Genomic DNA, 19,495 nt, shown 5'->3' with positions numbered 1-19,495 from the left:
CTCTCTTTCCTTCCACAATTGTTCAAACCTCTTTAGAGACAGTCTTTCCCGCAAGATGGCCCCAACCCCTGGGGTTTCTTGATTTTCATTAAAGCAGAAGTCAAGTTAGAACAGCAGGATTTAAGAGACCACTCTGGATGACTGTGGAGACAGAAAGAGGGAAGATAGAAGAATGCCAGGATTCTAAGATGTACAGCCAGTTACTATTCCAGTTTGGAGAAGACAGGAGGGCTTGAGTAGAAGTCTATCCAGATCAAATTCACCCCCAGCATCAACTTGTTCTCCATGACACATGGTGAAGTGTAGATGACAGGAGAGCGCTGTCACTGTTCTTACTGAAAGTGTTACCTTTGCATTATGAAGAAATGGAAATTACATTCACTTGTGGTTATTATGGACTCTAGTCACTGCCTAAAATACCAGAGCCAGCAAAACAAGGAGTCTGAAAAGTATTACAGCAAGTTCCCACATCTCACAGGGGTGACATAACCACCATCACATACTTGCCAGTAGTTGACAATTAGAACCCTTATATAGAAGATTAAAATTGAAGAAATTTTTTACTACTTTTCCTTACCTACAGCCTAATTTCCTTTTGATTCTAGGTTGGACTAATGGTAGCTTTCAGGGCTGATCTCTGTACTTAAGGGAGTATATCTAAACCACCCACCCCACCACAGTCTAAGCCCTGCTTATTACCATGGTGACAGGTATAAGTAATGTCAGATAAAAAAGAAAGGAAAATGAAGATACCTCCCAAGACATTTATAAGACATACTAGTTGCTGCTGCTGCTCAAGAAAGCAAATTCTATGATGCATGTTGCTAAGCAATGTTGCATTTGCAGTCCTTAATAACTCCATTAGTAACACAGGATGGAACAGACCACATTTTGAGAATGATGAGATGCTCTGCCCTACTTCTGTGAATAATCAGCCTCAGCCACCAACACAAAGCAGAAGTGATTATCCTTTGTCTCCTGGCTGGGACGCATGTGAGAACTCAGTGGTCAATGTCGGTGGGAAGTCGGGGGGCTCTCTGTTAACCCGTGCCTCCTGGTGCCCTCGAGACTTAAAAAATACATGAATTAATAAATAAGCACACGTTCTTTCCATGAAAGGTCTCCTCTTCATTCCTGTCATTGTTTATGTAGCAAGGGCTACATAAAATTGTAAATTTTAAATACACTTCAAAATTTGGAGAAAAATGATTCTACAAACGTTTATCCTTCTAATTCAAAGATAATACTGGTTTTGGGGAAACTGTGTGAGGGTGACTGACCCTGCAGGCCTGTCCCAGATCCTGTACTGATGACAACAACACTTCGGTTTATAGATACAGAAAATTGCTCAGATGTAGCTGTCAGCTAATGGCTTCTTGCCTCTTTTTCCCAGCTTTACCTGGTTCCCCAAAATTCCCAGTTACCCAGAATTCCCAGTAGTCAGTGTCCCCCAGTTATTCAGCATCTCCCAGCTACTAAGTATTAGGCAGAAATAATCTGCAAACCATACAACCTTGTCTGCAGGATTCTACCAATGGAATTCTGGAACTTTTCATCTCTTAAGACAAGCAATACTGCTTAAAAGACATTACTACATAAAAGTAGGAGCATAGGGTCTGCATGGCCTCAGACTCTTTAGGGTGAATCTCAACAACACAATTTCCCACTAAAGTGACGTTGAGCAAACTGATGTTTTCGTGCCTCTGCATCTCACCTCCTAGCACAATGGTTAAATAAGTTGATTGATTATGTGAAGTGCTTAGAACAGTGCCTCCTTCTGGCACCTTCTGGCTCAGGGGCGAGCTACATAAGTATGCACAAGGGGCTTCAGCTACACCCCTTACCCCCCCCCCCGTTAAAATAAGCATAGACCACAGTTTGTAAAGGTAAAAACGCTGACACCAGATTGCATCCATAGGCTCTGTATTCACTGTTTTTATATTTCAGAGGAAGCCACTGATCTAATGAAGCTAGAAATAGCCAAATTTCAAATTCCTATAACATCAAACTGTTACTAAGTATGGTTCTGGTCATATGCCATATGTTTCCCAGAAATAACAAATGTTCCATGGAAAAGTAAGTGGCTAATAAGGGTGGGAAAAACATATATAGTCAACGTCTTGTTTTTCTTGGCTGTTAACTTTAATATAATAAAATATTCAGTGAAAAAAAAATATGAACATTCAGCTGCAGCTACTTCCACATTTCAGAAAGACTTGAACCACTGCAAGTTAGAATTCTACGTTCAAATAGCATTGTCACGTACTTTCTTTTGAAATGTTAAATTTTGAAAATTGTTCCTCAGGTCTCAGGTGTTTTTCCCTGTGAAATTACAGTGGTGGATGTTAAACTAACTCCATGTGATTCACATTTTGAGAAACACAATTTTAGATGGCTCGTGTCAATGTATCCCCTTGGGTTGCATTTAAAAAAGCCATTTTGGTTTTAAAAATAGCTTCTTTGTGTGGGTTGCTTTTTTTCCTACTAGGATCACATTTCTCTGAGACAATTCCTTAATATTGCTATTGAACAGGCTATATGTTTTAGATTTTTTAAATCTCTCTTTATTTTACTTAAATATGATTTAAGTGGGTTTTTTGCAACTATCTAGTGAAAGAAAATTAAATTACTGATCAAATGATCTTCATTTTTAAAGGCCACACAAGCACTAGGAGCCTGAAGATATGTTTTATTTCAGCACATTCTGAACTAAAGATCATGTATTTTAAAAATTAGTCAGATATTCTCCTTCATTCCTATCTTCTGATGCAGATAAAGCATGATAATCCCATAGGTACTTAAAAGTGATCAAGATCTGATCCAAGCCACTTGGAGACAGGTGCTGTTACCTGTGGTGTGATACAACTACACGTAATAAGTGTGCTTACAATGCGACAGGCAAAGCCAGGTGCAAGAATGATAATGATGAGAAAAGCAGACCTAGGTCCTGTCCTGATGGAGTTTATAATCTAGACTAGTACTGATTAAAGTGTGGTCTGTGGACCAGTAATACTTCAAAAACTGTTTATCAGACTGCCACAGGACAAGCATAGATATTTCAAGTACTGTAAATGTTTAGACACTTTTACAGTAGTTGGGCATTGCAGCAACATGCAGTATGTGATTGAGTGGAATGTGTGATCAAGTGCATTTATCTCACCTCACTGAATGATCACCAAATTTGCATAATGAAGTTCACATGGTAGGCTCTAAGTACCGGTCATGGTCAGGAAGACACATACTGGCCTGTGACGGGTTGGAAATTTTAAAAAAGTCTTCTCCTTCTAATAGATAGTTTGAGAAGCACTAGTCAAATGTATTATAGGAAAGGAGGTAGGGGCAGGAGAGAGAGAAAGAGAATTCAATTTCAACTGAGAAAATCTGAGGAAGTTTCATGATGAAACGATCATTTTTCTCTTAATGTTAGGATTCAATTTTAATATACATTAGCAACTGCTTTGAAGAAAGTCCAACAAAAGAAAGGCTTAACCTATTGATTAATAGAATTGGAAGGGACTTGATTTTCCTTTGTTTCTTCTGTTTCCCAAGGATTGAATGAGTAATCAAAGGAAGAGAGAAAAAACAAAGACCAAGATTAAGAGGGAAAACCAAAGGTGAAGATAAATCAAATTTCAGCTCAACTCCTGGCTTAGTGAGCATGGGCCATATTCTTTTTTAAGTGAAATTTATTGAGGTGACATTGGTTAACACAATTATTCAGGTTTCAAGTGTATTATTCTATAAGACATCATCTGTAGATCGCATTGTGTGTTCATCAGCCAAAGGCAAGTCTCCTTCATCACTATTTATCCCCCTCTTTTCCTCTCCTACCAATCACCACACTACTGTCTGTGTCAATGAGGTTTTTTCTTTGCTTCTTTCCTCACCTTCTCACCCAGCTCCCCAACATCCCTCCCCTCTGACAGCTATCAGCCTGTTCTCTGTATCTATGAGTCTGTTTCTATGTTGTGTTAGTTTACCTTTTTTTTGTTGTTGTTAGATTCCACTAGTAAGTGAAATCGTATGGTACATGTCTTTCTCTGACTGGATTTCTTCATTTCTCATAATACTCTCAGGTCCATCCATGCTGTCACAAAAAGTAAGATCTTCTTCTTTTTTATGACTGAGTAGTATTTCACTGTGTAAATGTGCCACAGCTTTTTTTTTTTTATCCATTCATCTACCGATGGGCACCTGGGCCACTTCCAAATCTTGGCTCTTGTGAGTAATGCTGCAACGAACAGAGGAGTGCATATATTCTGAATACACACTAAAAGGGGAACGACACACGGAAGAAATGATTCTTAAGTAAGGATTATTATTTAAGGGGTAGAGACAACAGCTTGAGAAAAGGTGCAAAGGCAGAAACAAGAACGGATGCCCTGGGCCTCTAGGTCGCTGAAGCTGGACTGTGATGGAGGCACAGGGCAAATGGAAGTAAAGGAGATAAATTCGAGAAGATCAACGACAGCCAGTTAGTAGAGGGCTTCTAACGCCATGGAAAAGAATTAGAACTTTATTTTTGAGACAACTGGAAGTTTTAAAATATTTCTGAATGTGATAGTGACATGAAAGAAAGCTCTATTTTACAAAATATTGGTCTCACTAGCATATCGGTCTCTATATGCAACACTTTGAGGCAGGAGGCCTTTAGGTGGAGTAAATAATAATAGTAAAAAGGCATTTTTAAAAATGGTCATTTTAATGGTGTCATAGATTAGTCATATGTCTACGTAAGCTTAGCCATCTTAAGTTGCCGCAGGCACCAGAGCATAGAAAAATAGCACTCTAGAAGAGCTAATCCTGTGTGATTAAAGCGATTTGGAAATGTCATTTCTTAGTTTAACAATGGCAAGGAGAACACACATTCTTCCTTTCTGAAAAAGAAACTCTGATTAAACCACAGATATTAAAGAACATGAAACTAATATACTATCATAAAAACTAACACTGAAATGTCAAGTACCATCACCAAAGGACACAAGAGGCACTTGATTCTCTCTGTTGTTGTCAGCTTTCTATAAAAACCAGACTGGAACTCAACTGAATGTACCTCACTGTAAGTTCCTGTGTGTCACTAGAGACTATTAATTCAGTCAGACTCAGAGTGTTTCGCAGCATTAAGATTCCCATAAATGTACCTTTAAAATAAATAGTTAAGCCACTAAATTTTGAGGGTAAAGTTTTATAAGGTTTTAACAAATAAACAAAGGCTCTCAAAGAATAAGCCCTCTCATCCACAGGGAGGAATAAATAAATGAGTTACCATGTTAGGATTTCACACATTTGGCTGAGTAAAAACCTAAAGATTTAGTCTTCTAATTCTGGTTTTATAATTTTTAAATTGTGATGTAAGAACTATAGAATTATAAAGACACTATCCTGTTAAACTGAAAGCTAAGCATTTGAAATTGGCCATGTTTGCCATACTACAACTACAATACAGTACAAAGCTAAGACAGGATTGTGAGCCACTCACTGCCTATGACACAGTAAAGCAGTGGTTCTCAACTTCCAGTGCCTCTGCCCCTCCTGGGGACATTTGGCAAGTTTACAGATGGATGTGGGGATACCGCTGGCTGCAGACTGTCACTAAACATTCTCCACTGCATAGGACAACCCCTCACAACACAGTGATCCGGCGCAATGTGCCATCAGTGTTACAGCAGAGAGACTGTGCCAAAGAATCACACGAGCCACACTCCCATCATTCCCCTCGGCATGGATGAAAATTACTTCGATTCACGCAATCTGAAAATCAGAAACAAGGGAAGTTTCTGAAGATTAAAATAGCTAATTATTATGCCTCCTCTTGATACAATGAAATACCCCCTGATTTTTGCAAACAAGGCCTGAAGATGACCTTCACAGAAGCCCTGGTTTAATTCTCTCAATGGTAATGCTTTATATACAGATATGCGAACATTGCCACCAGGACATCTTCAAGCAGATCTTCAGAAAAGACAAGCATGACTGAAAACTCAAACAAGGTTCCGGAGATGCATCATTTTCTGAATTGTAAGTCACTGACGATTTTAAGATGCACCATCAATTCAATCACAGCTTCTGGGAATGTGGCAAAGAAATATGTCCACTTTAATGTGTACATTGATTGTAAAATGTGAACCTTTTTAGAGATAGTGAACAGGCAAAAGCTATAAAGTACATTAAGTGTATAAGAGGATATCCTAAACTCTTTTCATAAAAAGAAATAGAAAGACTGAAATACTGTCCCTTAGAGCCTTCTCCGTGTTAATCTCAGTTATTTTCACTTGTTTTTACACTGTCCCCTCCACCTGCTGCGAGCACTCCAGGTAGACATTGCACAATGCAGGGTGGGTGGCAGTGCCACCACTAGGTTCTCAGAAAGGGAAACAACGACTACAAATCTCACAGGTTCCCTCTATTTCCCTCCCTTGGAATCTCTCCAAAGTCTCCGTGAGTGGGGCACGTGAAGGAGACCTGTGCTGAGCGTGGTCCTGGCACTGCTAGAGAATAGAACTATTTGTATGCTGGAGCATGTAACAAGGAAACAAACCCACGTAGGTGCAATGCAATATTTAAAATCATTTTTAAAATTTCATCTAAAAACCACTTATTCATAAACAAAAACTTACTGTAAAACCTATTTGCTTTTTGGCATTTATATGCTTGTTCCACTGGAAGTTAAGGTCCATGTCAACAGGGAGTTTGTCTTCTGTTTAAATGAGTGAGTGGATGAACAAATGAATGAATAAAATGATCTCCCAAACAGCAGAGGCATTATATATACAATTGCAGATGCCTTTTATTTTCACACTAACGACAGGAGGCAACAGGACTCACTTCATGTTATTAACTGCACATGTTCATTCATTGATTCTCCACTGAGTCTCTCACGATCAGCCCCTGCCTCCTTTCCGGCTTTCCCTCACATCATGCCCATTGCTCTCCAGCAACCCTCGCCTCGGCTCATTCAGTTCCCAGCAAGTCCCATGCTCTCTTCTATCTCAGAGCCTCTGATCAGGGCTCTCTTGCCGCCTCTCAGGCCTTCAGATTTCTCCCAAAAGGCTTCCCTGATCATCACTTACACAAGGTGCAGTGCCTGTGTTTAATATACTGCTCACAAAAATTAGGGGGTGTTTTATAGCTTCATATTCATTTTGAAATATCCCCTAATTTTTGTGAGCAGTTTAGTTTCATAGTGTCTTGTGCTTGGTTTGATTTGGTTTTCATCATAGTACTTAGATCATTTGTAAAATATATTTGTGCAATTATTTGATTAATGTCTCTCCCCACCCCTTACCACTCAACTGTAGGCGGTAGCCATGCCTGCCTTGTTTCCCATTAATATCCCATCACGTGGCACAGTGCCTGTCAGATAGCAAGCACCCAACAGATATTTATTGAGGGAATAAATGAACTGTGTCTCTAGGGGCACAATCTGTTACCAAATATATGAGGCCATGTTATACTGTATCATTCTTCCTTGGGCTCAAATTAGGGGCTTAATCAATATATTTTTTATTAATTGACATCCTCATTTATCTGTTGCAGACAACATTCTCTGATATCTACATTAATACTAAAAGAACTTGTTGCAAAATTGCTGAGAAATCAACTGCTTTCTATTCTTTTTTCTATATAGTAATTTTAAAAAAAGAGCTGTTGCTTTTTTCCCCTACTTAATTTATGAGCTGTTTTGGCATTAAGAATGTAATCGAGTAGAAAATAGTGGTCAGAAAATCACTTATTTGGATGATGAGCATTTGTTTCTACATCTGTATTTGAAAACATCTGGAAACATATTTTAATTATCCTCTAGATATTTGGTGTCTTGTGCTCTCAGCCTCTGAGATCATCTCTAGTCATGACTGTCCCTGAATGAAAGATACTCTGTTGACAAAACAGGCATTTTTCATAGAGGGGAATTTATGGGACATTGCAAATAAACAGTAGCGAAGTTCGAGACTAAGAGGATTAAAATAGTTTTTTTTTTTTTTTTTAACGAGGAGGAGAAAGAAAAATGTTTTTAATGCAGAGAACTGTAGAAAAATATAACTAAAGAGTATAATGCAACTAAGAAGCTAGTCACGTGGGAAGCCTTGGGGAGGAGTGTGGAATTCTTGTGGACCTAAGCAAGGTGATTCTAGCCTAAGGGAGTTAAAGAGAGACACCTAGACAACTGGAAATCAGAAATAACTGTAAGCCTGAAATTTGTTTATATACTTCACTTTAAAATCGTTTCTTTACATAGATCTTCCATATCTATTATTATCAGGGTCTCTGTTGCTAGGCAATTTTTATTTGAGTGTGTGGAACTCCTAAATAAAATTCCAGAAACCCCAGGAAATTAGAGCAGTAGTTGATAACTTAGCCCATCATATTGGAAATCCCCAGGTAGGAAGTTTAGCCTTTATTAAAGAGGTCACACTTGGCCCCGACTGGGTGGCTCAGTGAACAGAGGTCGTCCCCATGTGCCGAGGTCTCAGGTTCCTCCATCCCTGGTCAAGGCAACCAATGAGTGCACCACAAAACGGAACAACTGCGTGGAACAACGAGTTGATGCTTCTCTCTCTCTCTCTCTCTCTCTTTCTCTCCTTTATCTCTCTTTCTCAAATCAATGGGGGAAAAAATTACCAAAAGAAAACCAGGTTACTCTCATCCCTCCTTTCACAAGCCAATAGTAGTCTAACGGGGAGTGGCTCATTCACTGACTCTCAGCTTTCTGTCAATTACTCATCCACATTGTCCTCCTTTGGGCCTGGCCTATGCTGCAAATCTGCAGCCTGAAGTCCTGCAGCTCCTCCTTGTTCCACCTAAACCAGAGACAAAGTAGAGCTGATCTGAGGCTCACCTGAGAAGGGAATCTCCAGTGAGGAACGCCCTGTGTCTGAGATCACAGACACAGAAGAAAGACCTGGATGCTTGTGGAGGAGCAGAAGCCGATAGCAGACACACCGATTCCCTACACCTACATGTCAGACGAAAAGGTTCTTATGTTGAATTCTACTCATGCTTTACTGCCTTTGGGCATTTTCTTATGATTCCTCACTTTGTTGTTATAAAGACCCATGGAACTAATGCAAGGGCTGCTATCATATTTAGGGTTGTGACACCTGTAAATAGTTCAACCAGAGTATTCCAGGAAGAACGGCCCCTTGGGCTGCCTGACCCCTACCAACTTAAATGCATGATTCTATCTTGGCCTCCAGGAGAAATGCATTTGGGGGTGAGATTTAATTCTCAATGTCATAAGGAGAAAAATGTTTTAGATTTTGCTTAGCACACCTTCAAAGATTTATTTACTGTTTTATAGATCTTATTAAGAGGACTGACTGATCAAATTTGAAATAAAGACTTTTCACTTTCGCTTTCTTATGACATTCAGATGAGCCAGGCTGCTCATCGAATACTCAATAAACCAGAGAGACTCGATGGGGATAAAGGAAGTGGGATGAGTTCAGTACATTTACCTTTCATTTTATGTCAACTGATCTCCCTCCCCACACGATCAGTAAAATACAAAATAAGGTTTGGTGCTTGCCCGCGTGTATCTTCTCTTTGTCCTTTGTTTCTCATATAAAACTATTTAGCCCAGTAAATATCAGATTAATAGCCACAAAAAAGTATTTCCGGGACCTAAGCCACATTACCTCGCTTGCAAACCTTGGCTGGCTCTCATCTGGGGCCATGGGCCTATTTTGAAAAATATCCACAGAATTCATATACCAGATTTCCCTTTCTGAAAAGCCAGTTTCCTACAGATTCAATGAGAAGGCTTTTAAGACCAACATCATCACATTAAGAAAGTAATAATGGTCCTGTCTTAACAGGAAATCCACTATTGTGGTTGCTGCTGTCCTAATTATACTATAGTAGAATTACAGAAGAAGCTTTTCCGAATTAGAAAACATCCCATCTACGTGCTGCACGATACCCTTTTAGATTTTCCATTCCAGATGAGTAGACTTGGAAAGTAAGGAGGAACGCGCACATACTGCCTCTTTTTCCAGGAAGCCAGGCAGGTTTTTACTTCATTATCAACAATCCTGTTTTGTTTTTAAAGTTAATTTCTTACACTTGAATAAGGTTTCTATTTAATCAGAGTCGCCATAGAAGAGAACAGAATGATTTTAAAAAATCAGAATGGGTACAAAGTTTTCTATTCAGGAACATACATAGATCAAGAGTTAAAAATGGAAATGGACCCAGCACCTCATGACCAAGCTTTAATGACAGATATAAGCTAGCATTGTCTATTTACAAAGACCAAAATATATAAACACTGAAAACCTAACTAGGATGCAATAATTTTGCATTCTGAATCATAGTTTACACAGTTTAAAACTCAGGCATTGAGAGGAGTTAGAAAGTAACTCACAATCTGCAGTCACGCAGTGCCTCGGGCCCGAGTCTTCCACAGGACCACGCAGTTGTCACCACCAGCTCTCCTATGGCCCTGCAACCGAGATCATTGTGATTAATGAATATTTTACTTGAAGATTTGACAGCTCAGTAAAGCAGTTTATGTAAGCCTGTTACTTTTAATTCTTCTGTAGTTGCCTGTGCAAACAGGAAACAGGAAGCACACCTACAAGAACACTGACATATTTCATATTTCAGCCTAATTGGTCTTTGTGGCTCGAAGTACTCAGGGGTGAGCCTCGTATCAGAGGACGTGATAGGTGCAGTCCCCGAAAGATCAGCACTCACGTCCTGGCATTTCATCATCTAAAATCCTTTAGACAGATGCTATGTAGACAATTTATTATGGAAAGAAACAGGCATTTTTAGTAACATTCAGACCTTATGGACTTAATCCTGGAAGGACTATAAACTTTAGAATAAATTTATGAATATATATACATATCCATATGTATATATATTATATACATATGTATGATATATACACATAGCTCTATAATACAGGCAGTTCCAGGTTACAAATGAGATAGGCTCTGTAGGTTTGAACTTGTTTAAGTATTTATATATACAGAAGGTAAAAAATAAATACTATGTTAAGAGAAACATCTGTCTAATTGCATGTAGTCTGTAAATGTACCTGTTTCAACTTATATACAAATACAACTTCAGAACAAACCTATAGAATCTATCTCATTCATAATTTGGGTACTGCTTATATACTAAGTAATATATTACTTAAAGTATATATATTATTAAAAATAATGATTAATATATATATATATAAATTTTCCTGAAATAATTACAGAAACTATCATTCAGGAATCTTTTAACTATAAATAGCTCAAATGCACTTATACAAATAGATAAAAAAACAAGAAAATATTTTAGTTCATTAAACTGTGGCAGGAAAGAACTCAGATGTAGAGCTGGTTTTGGGAAACCAGAGGTCCACCATAGTATTTGATTCTTTGCAAGTCTCTTGGCACAAGTGTTCTCTGCAAGTTGACCTGAACTTCCAGCTGCATCCTCTCATGGTACAAAAATAATAGCTGCAGCAGTTGAAGACCACACACCCATCTTCCAAGAGGACAGTGTGAGCATGCTGGCTGTCCCTATTCTGATCAAGGTCAGTCAAATTGCCCATTGCTGAACCAGTCACCATGCTTTGCTAAACAGATTTATATGTACTGGATGTGAGGGTGGGATGATTTCAAAGAAAAATCACATGGAAAGACATTCAAGAGACTGTAAGGAAGGAAAAAGGGGAAAAGAATACTGGGGAGAAAATCAACAAATGTCAACAACCATGTTCAGCAATAACCTGAATCTGAAGATTGGTGTTTGAGGGTCCAGACCCATGAACACACCAGCTCTGAGGTTATTTGAAGATGTCTGAAAGAGAATGAGCTGATGTTCAAGAGATATTGATTACCCAGGGCTTTACATAAGTCAGACTTCCCATTAACATTAGATTTGCTGTCAGAGGAAGTAGTTTAGAATATTTCCACGTTGTTTATGAAACATTTTGTTATCTACTACATCACTGAAGATCTATTTACAACAGTTCCTTTTACCCAGTACAGCAGTCTGGCTATCAAGAAAAAATTACGAGGTATATCAAAAGGCAAAAAAAAAACCCCACAAACCCTGTAATTTAAAGAGACAGAGCAAGCATCAGAACCATACATGGCAGGGAAGTTGGAATGAAAAGACAACAGGACTCTCATGAAGGCTGGACTAATTTACTGAGCCAAAAAGTCAAGGAGGAGTCAGAGCCAACAATCAATTCAAGAGAGATTAAGAATTTAGTTGTGAAAAGCAAAATGTTAAGACTTGAAGAAAATACAAAACATCCTTCTGACCTCCAAATGGGAAAGGAAGTCTTGAAACACCCAGAAGTGTTAATAATAATAAAAAAAAGGATTGAGAATGTTTATCAAATGAACAATAAAGAAAACAAAAAAACAAGCCAATATCTGAGACAAGTTTGCAACACGTAAAATCAACAAAAGACCAATATTCAGAGTATATAAAGAAATATTACAAATCAGTAAGAAAAAGACAAACACAATAGAAAAATGAGCCACAGATCTGACACATTGTCACAGAGAAGAAAAATACAAATGATGAATGAACATTTGAAAAGATAACCTCATTTGTAATCAAGAAAGCACAAATTAAACTGATGGTGGGAGTATAAATTGATATAAACACTTGGAGACAATTTAACCTTATCTTATGAATCTTGCCAAGTTAAATTTTCATATATCCTGCAATTGAGCTAATCTACTAGAGAAACTCCTGGATATTTGCACTGGGAGATATGCACAAAGTGTTTATAGCAGCTTTATACAGCAAAAAGGTATGTTCAACACAAATGCCCATCAACAGGACTGCAAATAAATATTCATACAATAAAATACTAGGCAACAGGAGAAATCAAGAAATCATAGTGCATGCAACAACTTAGGTGAGACTTAAAAACATAATGACATAGGTGAATTACAAAAACGAGACTCATGGACATAGATAAGAGTGCCTGGTTCACAGGAAAAGAAAAGGGTGAGAGGGTGGGGGAAGGGTGTAAAGAGGGACATATTATAAGGTGACAGAAAATGATCTGACTTTGGGTGATGGGTATACAATATAATGAACTCTTCAAATATTATAGAAACGTTTACCCGAAACCTATATACTCTTGTGGACCAATGTCACCCTGTTAAATTTAATTTTCTAAATAAATTAAAAAGAAAAAAGAAACATAACAAATGCAGAAAAGCAATAATCAGGTAATTACATACAAATGATATTTTTTTAAATAAACAAAGCTCAAGAACAGCAAAACCTAAGATTTTTTTATTGTTTCAGTAAACCCACACATAATACTTTTTTTTTTTTACAGTTCTATAATCGTTTTATCACATATGAAGATTCAGGTAGCCACCATGGTAATCAAGAAACAGAACTGTTCCTCACCACACGAAACTCCTTCCTACTGCCATCTTATAGTCACAGCCATCCCTGGAAACCACTAAACTGCTAAACTGTTCTCCATCTATATAATTTTGTCATTTCTAGAATGTTAATCAATTGAACCATACAGTATGTGACCTTTTGATACTGGTGTGCTTTTTTTTTTTTTTTTTTTTACTCAGCATAATGCTCTTGAGATCCATTGAAGTTGTTGTGTCCATCAATAGCTGTTTCCTTTTATTGCTAAATAGTATTCCATGGTTTGAATGTACTACAATTTGTTTGACCACTCATTATAGGACAGTTTAGTTGTTTAGGGCTATAAAAAATAAAGTTTCTAGGAGAAATTGCATACAGGTTTTTATGTGGTTTTAAGTTTTTTTTCCCTCTGGGATAAATCACAGGAGAGGGATTGCTAGATCAGATGATAAATTTATGTTTAGTTTTTAAGAAACTGCCCAACTCTTTTCCAGAATGGCTATGCCATTTTAACCATCAATGTGTAAGAGGTTCAGTTTTTCAGCATCATTGTCAGCATATGGTATTATAGCAATTTTTTATTTTAGCTGTTCTAATGGGTGTGGAGACATAGCTCATCATGGTCCTCATTTGCATTTCCCTAACAGCTAGTGGTGTTAAATATTCTTTCATGTGCTTATTTGCCATCTATATATCCTTTTCAGTAGAACAGCGTCTCTTTGTATTTTTGTTTGTTTACTCTCTAATAGAACTGCTTCTTTTTTAACTGTAGAGTTTTGAGTTCTTTACACAGTGTAGATAGATATGAGTCCTCTGCCGAGTATGTGTTTTGCAAATATTCTCTATCAGTCTATAGCTTCTCTTTTCATCCTGTTCACAGAGCAAACATTTTTAATTTGGATAAAGTCCCATTTAGTTTTTTAGAGCTCATGCTTTTGATGTCATGCTTTAAGAACTTTTCATGCAGCCATAGATCCTGAACATTTTCTCTTATATTTTCTACTAAAAGTTTTATAGTTTTATGACATATTTAAATCTACAACAATTTTGAGTTGTATAAGGTGTTTTTTGTTTGTTTGTTTTGCATATGGATACATAATTAATTACTCCAATACCATTTGTTGGGAAAAAAAAGTCTTTCCCCCATTGAAATGCTTTTATATAATTGTCAAAAATCAGTTGGCTGTATTACATGTGACTATTTCCAGGTTCTCTATTTTGTTCCATTGATCTGTGTGTCTATCCATCTGCTAATTCCACACAGCCTTGATTACTATAGATTACAGTCTTGATTATTATAGCTAACAGTCTTGAAATCAGGTAGAGTAATTCCTCCCACTTTGCTGTTCTTTTTCAAAATTGTGTTAGGTATTATAGTTTCTTTCCCTTTTTCATATAAATTTTTAGAATAATTTTGTTTATATCTACAAAACTTTTTTCTGGAATTTGTATAATAACTACATTAAATCTGAAAATAAATTTGGGGAGATTAATGTCTTCTTTACTATGTTGAATCTTTCAATTTATGAACATATACTGCTCAAAAATATAAGAGAATATTTCAAAATGAATATGAAGTGATAAAAAAAGAGAAGCATTTGATTTTTTTTTATTAAACAGGAACATCAGAAAAGCAAACGACAAGTCAACAAAGGTTGTTTGATTATGCAAATGAGATGCAAAACCAACTTTGATTTCATTGGTGAAAGTGCACTATACAAAAGGCTGAAAGTACTGGAGTATCTGCATGCCCTGATCCCCTAATTTTTTTGAGCAGCGTAGTATTTCTCTCCATTTATTTAGATCTTTTTTGATGCCTTTTATAGGTGTTTTATAATTTTCAACATACAAATCTTATACATGTTTTGTTAAATTTACATAGAAGTATTTCATCTTTTTGAGCAATTACAGTGATATTGTATATTTAATTTCATAACTCAGGTATACGTTGCTAGTATATAGAAAGAAATAGGAAATTTTAAAAATAAATTCCATTCAATTTTTTTAGTAGACCATTATGACATCTGCAAAGAACAGTTTTATCTCTTCCTTTCTGATCTGGGTGGCTTCTATATTCTTTTCTTACTTAACTGCACTATGTAGAATTTCCAGTACTATGCTGAACATAAGCGGTGAGAGAGGACATCTTTGCCTTGCCCCTGATCTTATGGGAAAAAGATTCAGTCTTTCAGTATTAAGTTGCTGATAGATGTAGGTGTTTGGTAGATTTTTTTTTTGAGAGATAGAGAGATAGGAAGGGAAAGAAATGAGAAGCATCATCTTGTAGTTGCGTCACTTTTTAGTTGTTCATTGATTGCATCTCATACATGCCTTGACTGAGGGACTTGAAGCTGAGCCAGTGACCCCTTGCTCAAGCCAGTAACCTTGTACTAAAACCAGGAACCTTGGACTGCAAGCCAGCAACCTTTGGGCTCAATCTAGCAACCCTGGGATCATGTCAATGATTCCATGCTCAAGCTGGTAATCCCACGCTCAAGCTGGTGATCTGGTGCTCAAGCCAGATGAGCCAGCATTGAAGCCAGCTACCTCAGGGTTTCAGACTTGGGTTCTCAGTGTCCCAGGTTGACATTCTATCCACTGTACCACCATAAGTTAGGCTGTAGATATTCCTTATCACTTTTAGAAAATTCCTCTCTATTCCTATTTTTCCAGTTTTTTTAAATTTTTTATCATGTATGGGTGTTGAGTTTTGTCAAATGATTTTTCTGCTTCAGTTAGTGCAACTGCAATTTTTTTGGACTGTTTATATCATGGATTATACTAATCGCTTGGCGTACTGAATGAGCCTTGCATCCCTAGAATAAAACCCATCTTGTTTTGGTATATAATTATTTTTATATATTTCTAACTGCTGTTTGATAATATTTTGTTAAGGAATTTTTCATCTTTCTTCATGAGGGTCATTAGTCTCTATTTTTCTAACATTATACTTTTTTTTTTCTAGTTTTGGTGTCAGACTAATTTTATGAAATGAACTGGGAAGTGTTCCTGCCTCTTCTATTTCCTGTAAGAGATTTATAGGATTTTTTATTATTATTATTCAGTGAGAGGAAGGGAGGCAGAGAGACAGATTCCCTGCATGTCCCCTGACTGGGATCCACCCAGCAAGCCCACTAGGGGGCAATGCTTTGCCCATCTGGGGCCTTGCTCTTTTGCTCAGCAACCAAGCTCTTCTTAGTACCTGAGGCAGAGGCCATGAAGCCATCCTCAGTGCCCAGGCTAACTCACACCAATTGAGCCATGACTGCAGGAAGGGAAGGGAGAGATAGAAAGAGAGAGAGAGAGAGCAGGAGGGGGAGGGGTGAAAAAGCAGATGGGCACTTCTGTGTTCCCTGACCAGGAATTGAACCCAGGATATCCACATGCTGGGCAGATGCTCTAGCACTGAGAAATGTATAGGATTAAGTTAATTCTTTAAATATTTGGTAGAATTTCCCAGTGAAATTCTCTGGGTCTGCAGTTTTCTGTTTGGAGATTTTCTAAATTACTAATTCAATTTCCTTAGTTATAAGGCTACTCAAATTCTCTATATTGTATGAGCTGTGGTAGTCTGTGCTTTTGAAAAATTGTTCATTTCATGTAAGTTGTAAACTTTGTTTTGTAAAGTTGTTTATAAGTATTCCCTCATTATTCTTTTGATGTCAATCAGCCTGTAGTGATGTCACTTTTCTTTTCTTTTCTTTTCTTTTCTTTTCTTTTCTTTTCTTTTCTTTTCTTTTCTTTTTGTGAGAGGAGGGGAGATGACAGACAGACTCTTGCATGTGCCCTGACAGGGATCCATTTGCAACCCCATCTGGGGCTGAATCAAACAAGCTATTTTCATTTCATTTTATTTATTTATTTTTTTAAGTAAGAGGTGGGGAGGCAGGGAGGCAGAGAGACAGACTCCTGCATGCACCTCGGCGGGATCCACCAGGCAAGCCCCCTACAGAGCAATGTTCCACCCATTTGAGGCTGCTGCTCTGTTGTTCAGCAACCGAGCTACTCAGCACCTGAGGCAAGGCCATGGAGCCATCTTCAGCGCTGGGGCCAATTTTCTAGAACCATTTGAGACATGGCTGCAGGAGGGAAAAGAGAGAGTGAGAGTTAGAGAGAGAGGTGGAGGGGAAGTGGTGGAGAAGCAGATGGTTTCTTCTCCTGTGTGCCCTGACTGGGAATCGAACCCAGGACTTCCACACACTAGCCCATGTTCTACCGCAGAACCAACTGGCTAGGGCCAACTGAGCTATTTTTAGCACCTGAGGCCATCATTCAGAGCTATCCTCAGTGTCCGCAGAATGCTTGAACCAGTCGAGCCACTGGCTTCGAGGAGGGAATAAAGAGAGAAGGGGGAGAGGGAGGAGAAGAGAAGCAGTTGGTTGCTTCTCATGTGTGCACTGACCAGGGATCAGACCTAAGACGGCCACACACCGGCGACACTCTATCCACTGAGCACCTGGCCAGGGCTATATTTTTTATTCCAGATATTGGTAATTTCTCTCTCTCTCTCTCTCTCTCTCTCTCTCTATTTAGTCAGTTTGCTGCAGGTTTATTAATTATTAATCTTTTCAAAGAATAGATCTTTTGTTTGATCCATTTTCTCTATTGCTTTTCTCTTTTCAATTTTATTGATCTCTGCTCTTTATTATATCCTTCCTTCTACTTGCTTTGGGTTTATTTTGCTCTTTTTCTCTAGTTTCTTGAAACACTAGTTTCTGGAGAGGAGAGTTTAGATTATTGATATGAGACTTTTCCTCTTTTCTAAGTATTTAGTGCTATACATTTTTCTCTCAGTTTTGATTCTCTTAACTTTGTTGAGGTTTGGTTTATCTTGGCATATATTTTGTGGTGCTTGAAAAGAATTTCTTCTCTGTTGTTGTTGGGTGGATTTTATAAATGTAAATGAAATCTGGTTGATTAATAGTGTTATTGTGTTCTTCCCTGTACTTGTTGGTTTTCTGTGTAGTTGTTCGATTAGTTGTTGAGAGAGTATATTTAAGTTTCTAATTCTAATTGTGTATTTGTCTATTCCCTCAGTTTTTGTTCCACACATATTCCTCTGTTGCTTGGTACATATTTAGGATTTGCCTGCAAAATATGTATATTTGCTATATCATTTTGGCAGCTTGACCCTTTTTATCATTATGTAATGTTTCTCTATGGCCCTGGTCATTTTTTTTTTTTTTTTTTTTTTTTGCTCTAAGGTCTTCTTTATCTGACTTTAATATAGCCAGTCCTGCTTACTTTTAATTAATGTTTACCGAGTATATCTTTTTTCATCTTTTTACCCTCCTATATTTTTATATTTTAAGGTAGTTTTTTTTTTTTGTAGATAGCATGTGGTTGGATCATTTTTTTAATCCATTATGTCAATCTCTGTCTTACATTTTGGGTATTTAGACCATTTACACTTAATAAAATTATTGATATATCTGGGCTAAAACCTGATGTTTCACTTTTTGTTTCCTGTTTGTTCTCTATTTTCTCTTTATTTTCATTTTCTAACCTTATTGTGAATACTTGACCAGTTTTTAGATTTCCACTTTTATTTATCCAGTGTTTTTTACTATACCTCTTTGTATAGTTCTTTTATACGTTTTCTTTCCATATTACATTAAATATACATAACTTACAAGAGTATATTATTGTTGATATTATACCAGTTAAAGTAAAATACTTCCTTTACTTTATATCTCTTTACCTCATTTATAAAATAATTTTCTTAAATATTTTCTCTACATCGATTGACAGTGACATCAGACAGTGTTATACTTTTTGTTTCAGTCATCATACATAATTTAGAAAACGTAGGAAAAGGAAATTTTATTACATGTATTCCCATTTTTACTCTTTGTAGTATTCTTTCTTCCTCTTGATATTCTAAGTTTCCATCTTTTATCACTACTTTAGAGAACTTTCTTTAGATATTTCTTTAACATAAGTCTGCTGGTGACAAATTTCTAGGTTTACTTTCAGCTCAGAATGTCCTTCCTTCCTCCCTCCCTCCCTCCCTCCCTCCCTCCCTCCCTCCCTCCCTCCTTCCTTCCTTCCTTCCTTCCTTCCTTCCTTCCTTCCTTCCTTCCTTCCTTCCTTCCTTCCTTTTTTTCTTGAAGGATATTTTCACAGGATTTACACT

At 37.3% G+C, this 19,495-nt stretch overlaps 1 protein-coding gene across 6 annotated transcripts in view; it reads right to left on the bottom strand.

Annotated features, from left to right (window-relative positions):
- Positions 1–19,495, bottom strand: part of NCALD (neurocalcin delta) — a 456,249-nt gene that overhangs the window by 172,033 nt on the left and 264,721 nt on the right. For 5 of the 6 annotated variants that reach the window (XM_066265925.1, XM_066265926.1, XM_066265927.1 and 2 more), the window contains one exon: positions 10,364–10,441. The exons of the other annotated variant lie outside the window; for it this stretch is intronic. The gene's annotated coding sequence lies outside the window, so the exon portion shown is untranslated. The remainder of the gene's footprint in view (positions 1–10,363; positions 10,442–19,495) is intronic. 6 annotated transcript variants of the gene reach the window in all.

Source organism: Saccopteryx bilineata, chromosome 3, assembly GCF_036850765.1.
Source record: "Saccopteryx bilineata isolate mSacBil1 chromosome 3, mSacBil1_pri_phased_curated, whole genome shotgun sequence".
Lineage (NCBI taxonomy): Eukaryota > Metazoa > Chordata > Mammalia > Chiroptera > Emballonuridae > Saccopteryx > Saccopteryx bilineata.
Note: the sequence above shows the minus strand (reverse complement) of the source record. Positions and strands in the feature narration are given on the sequence as shown.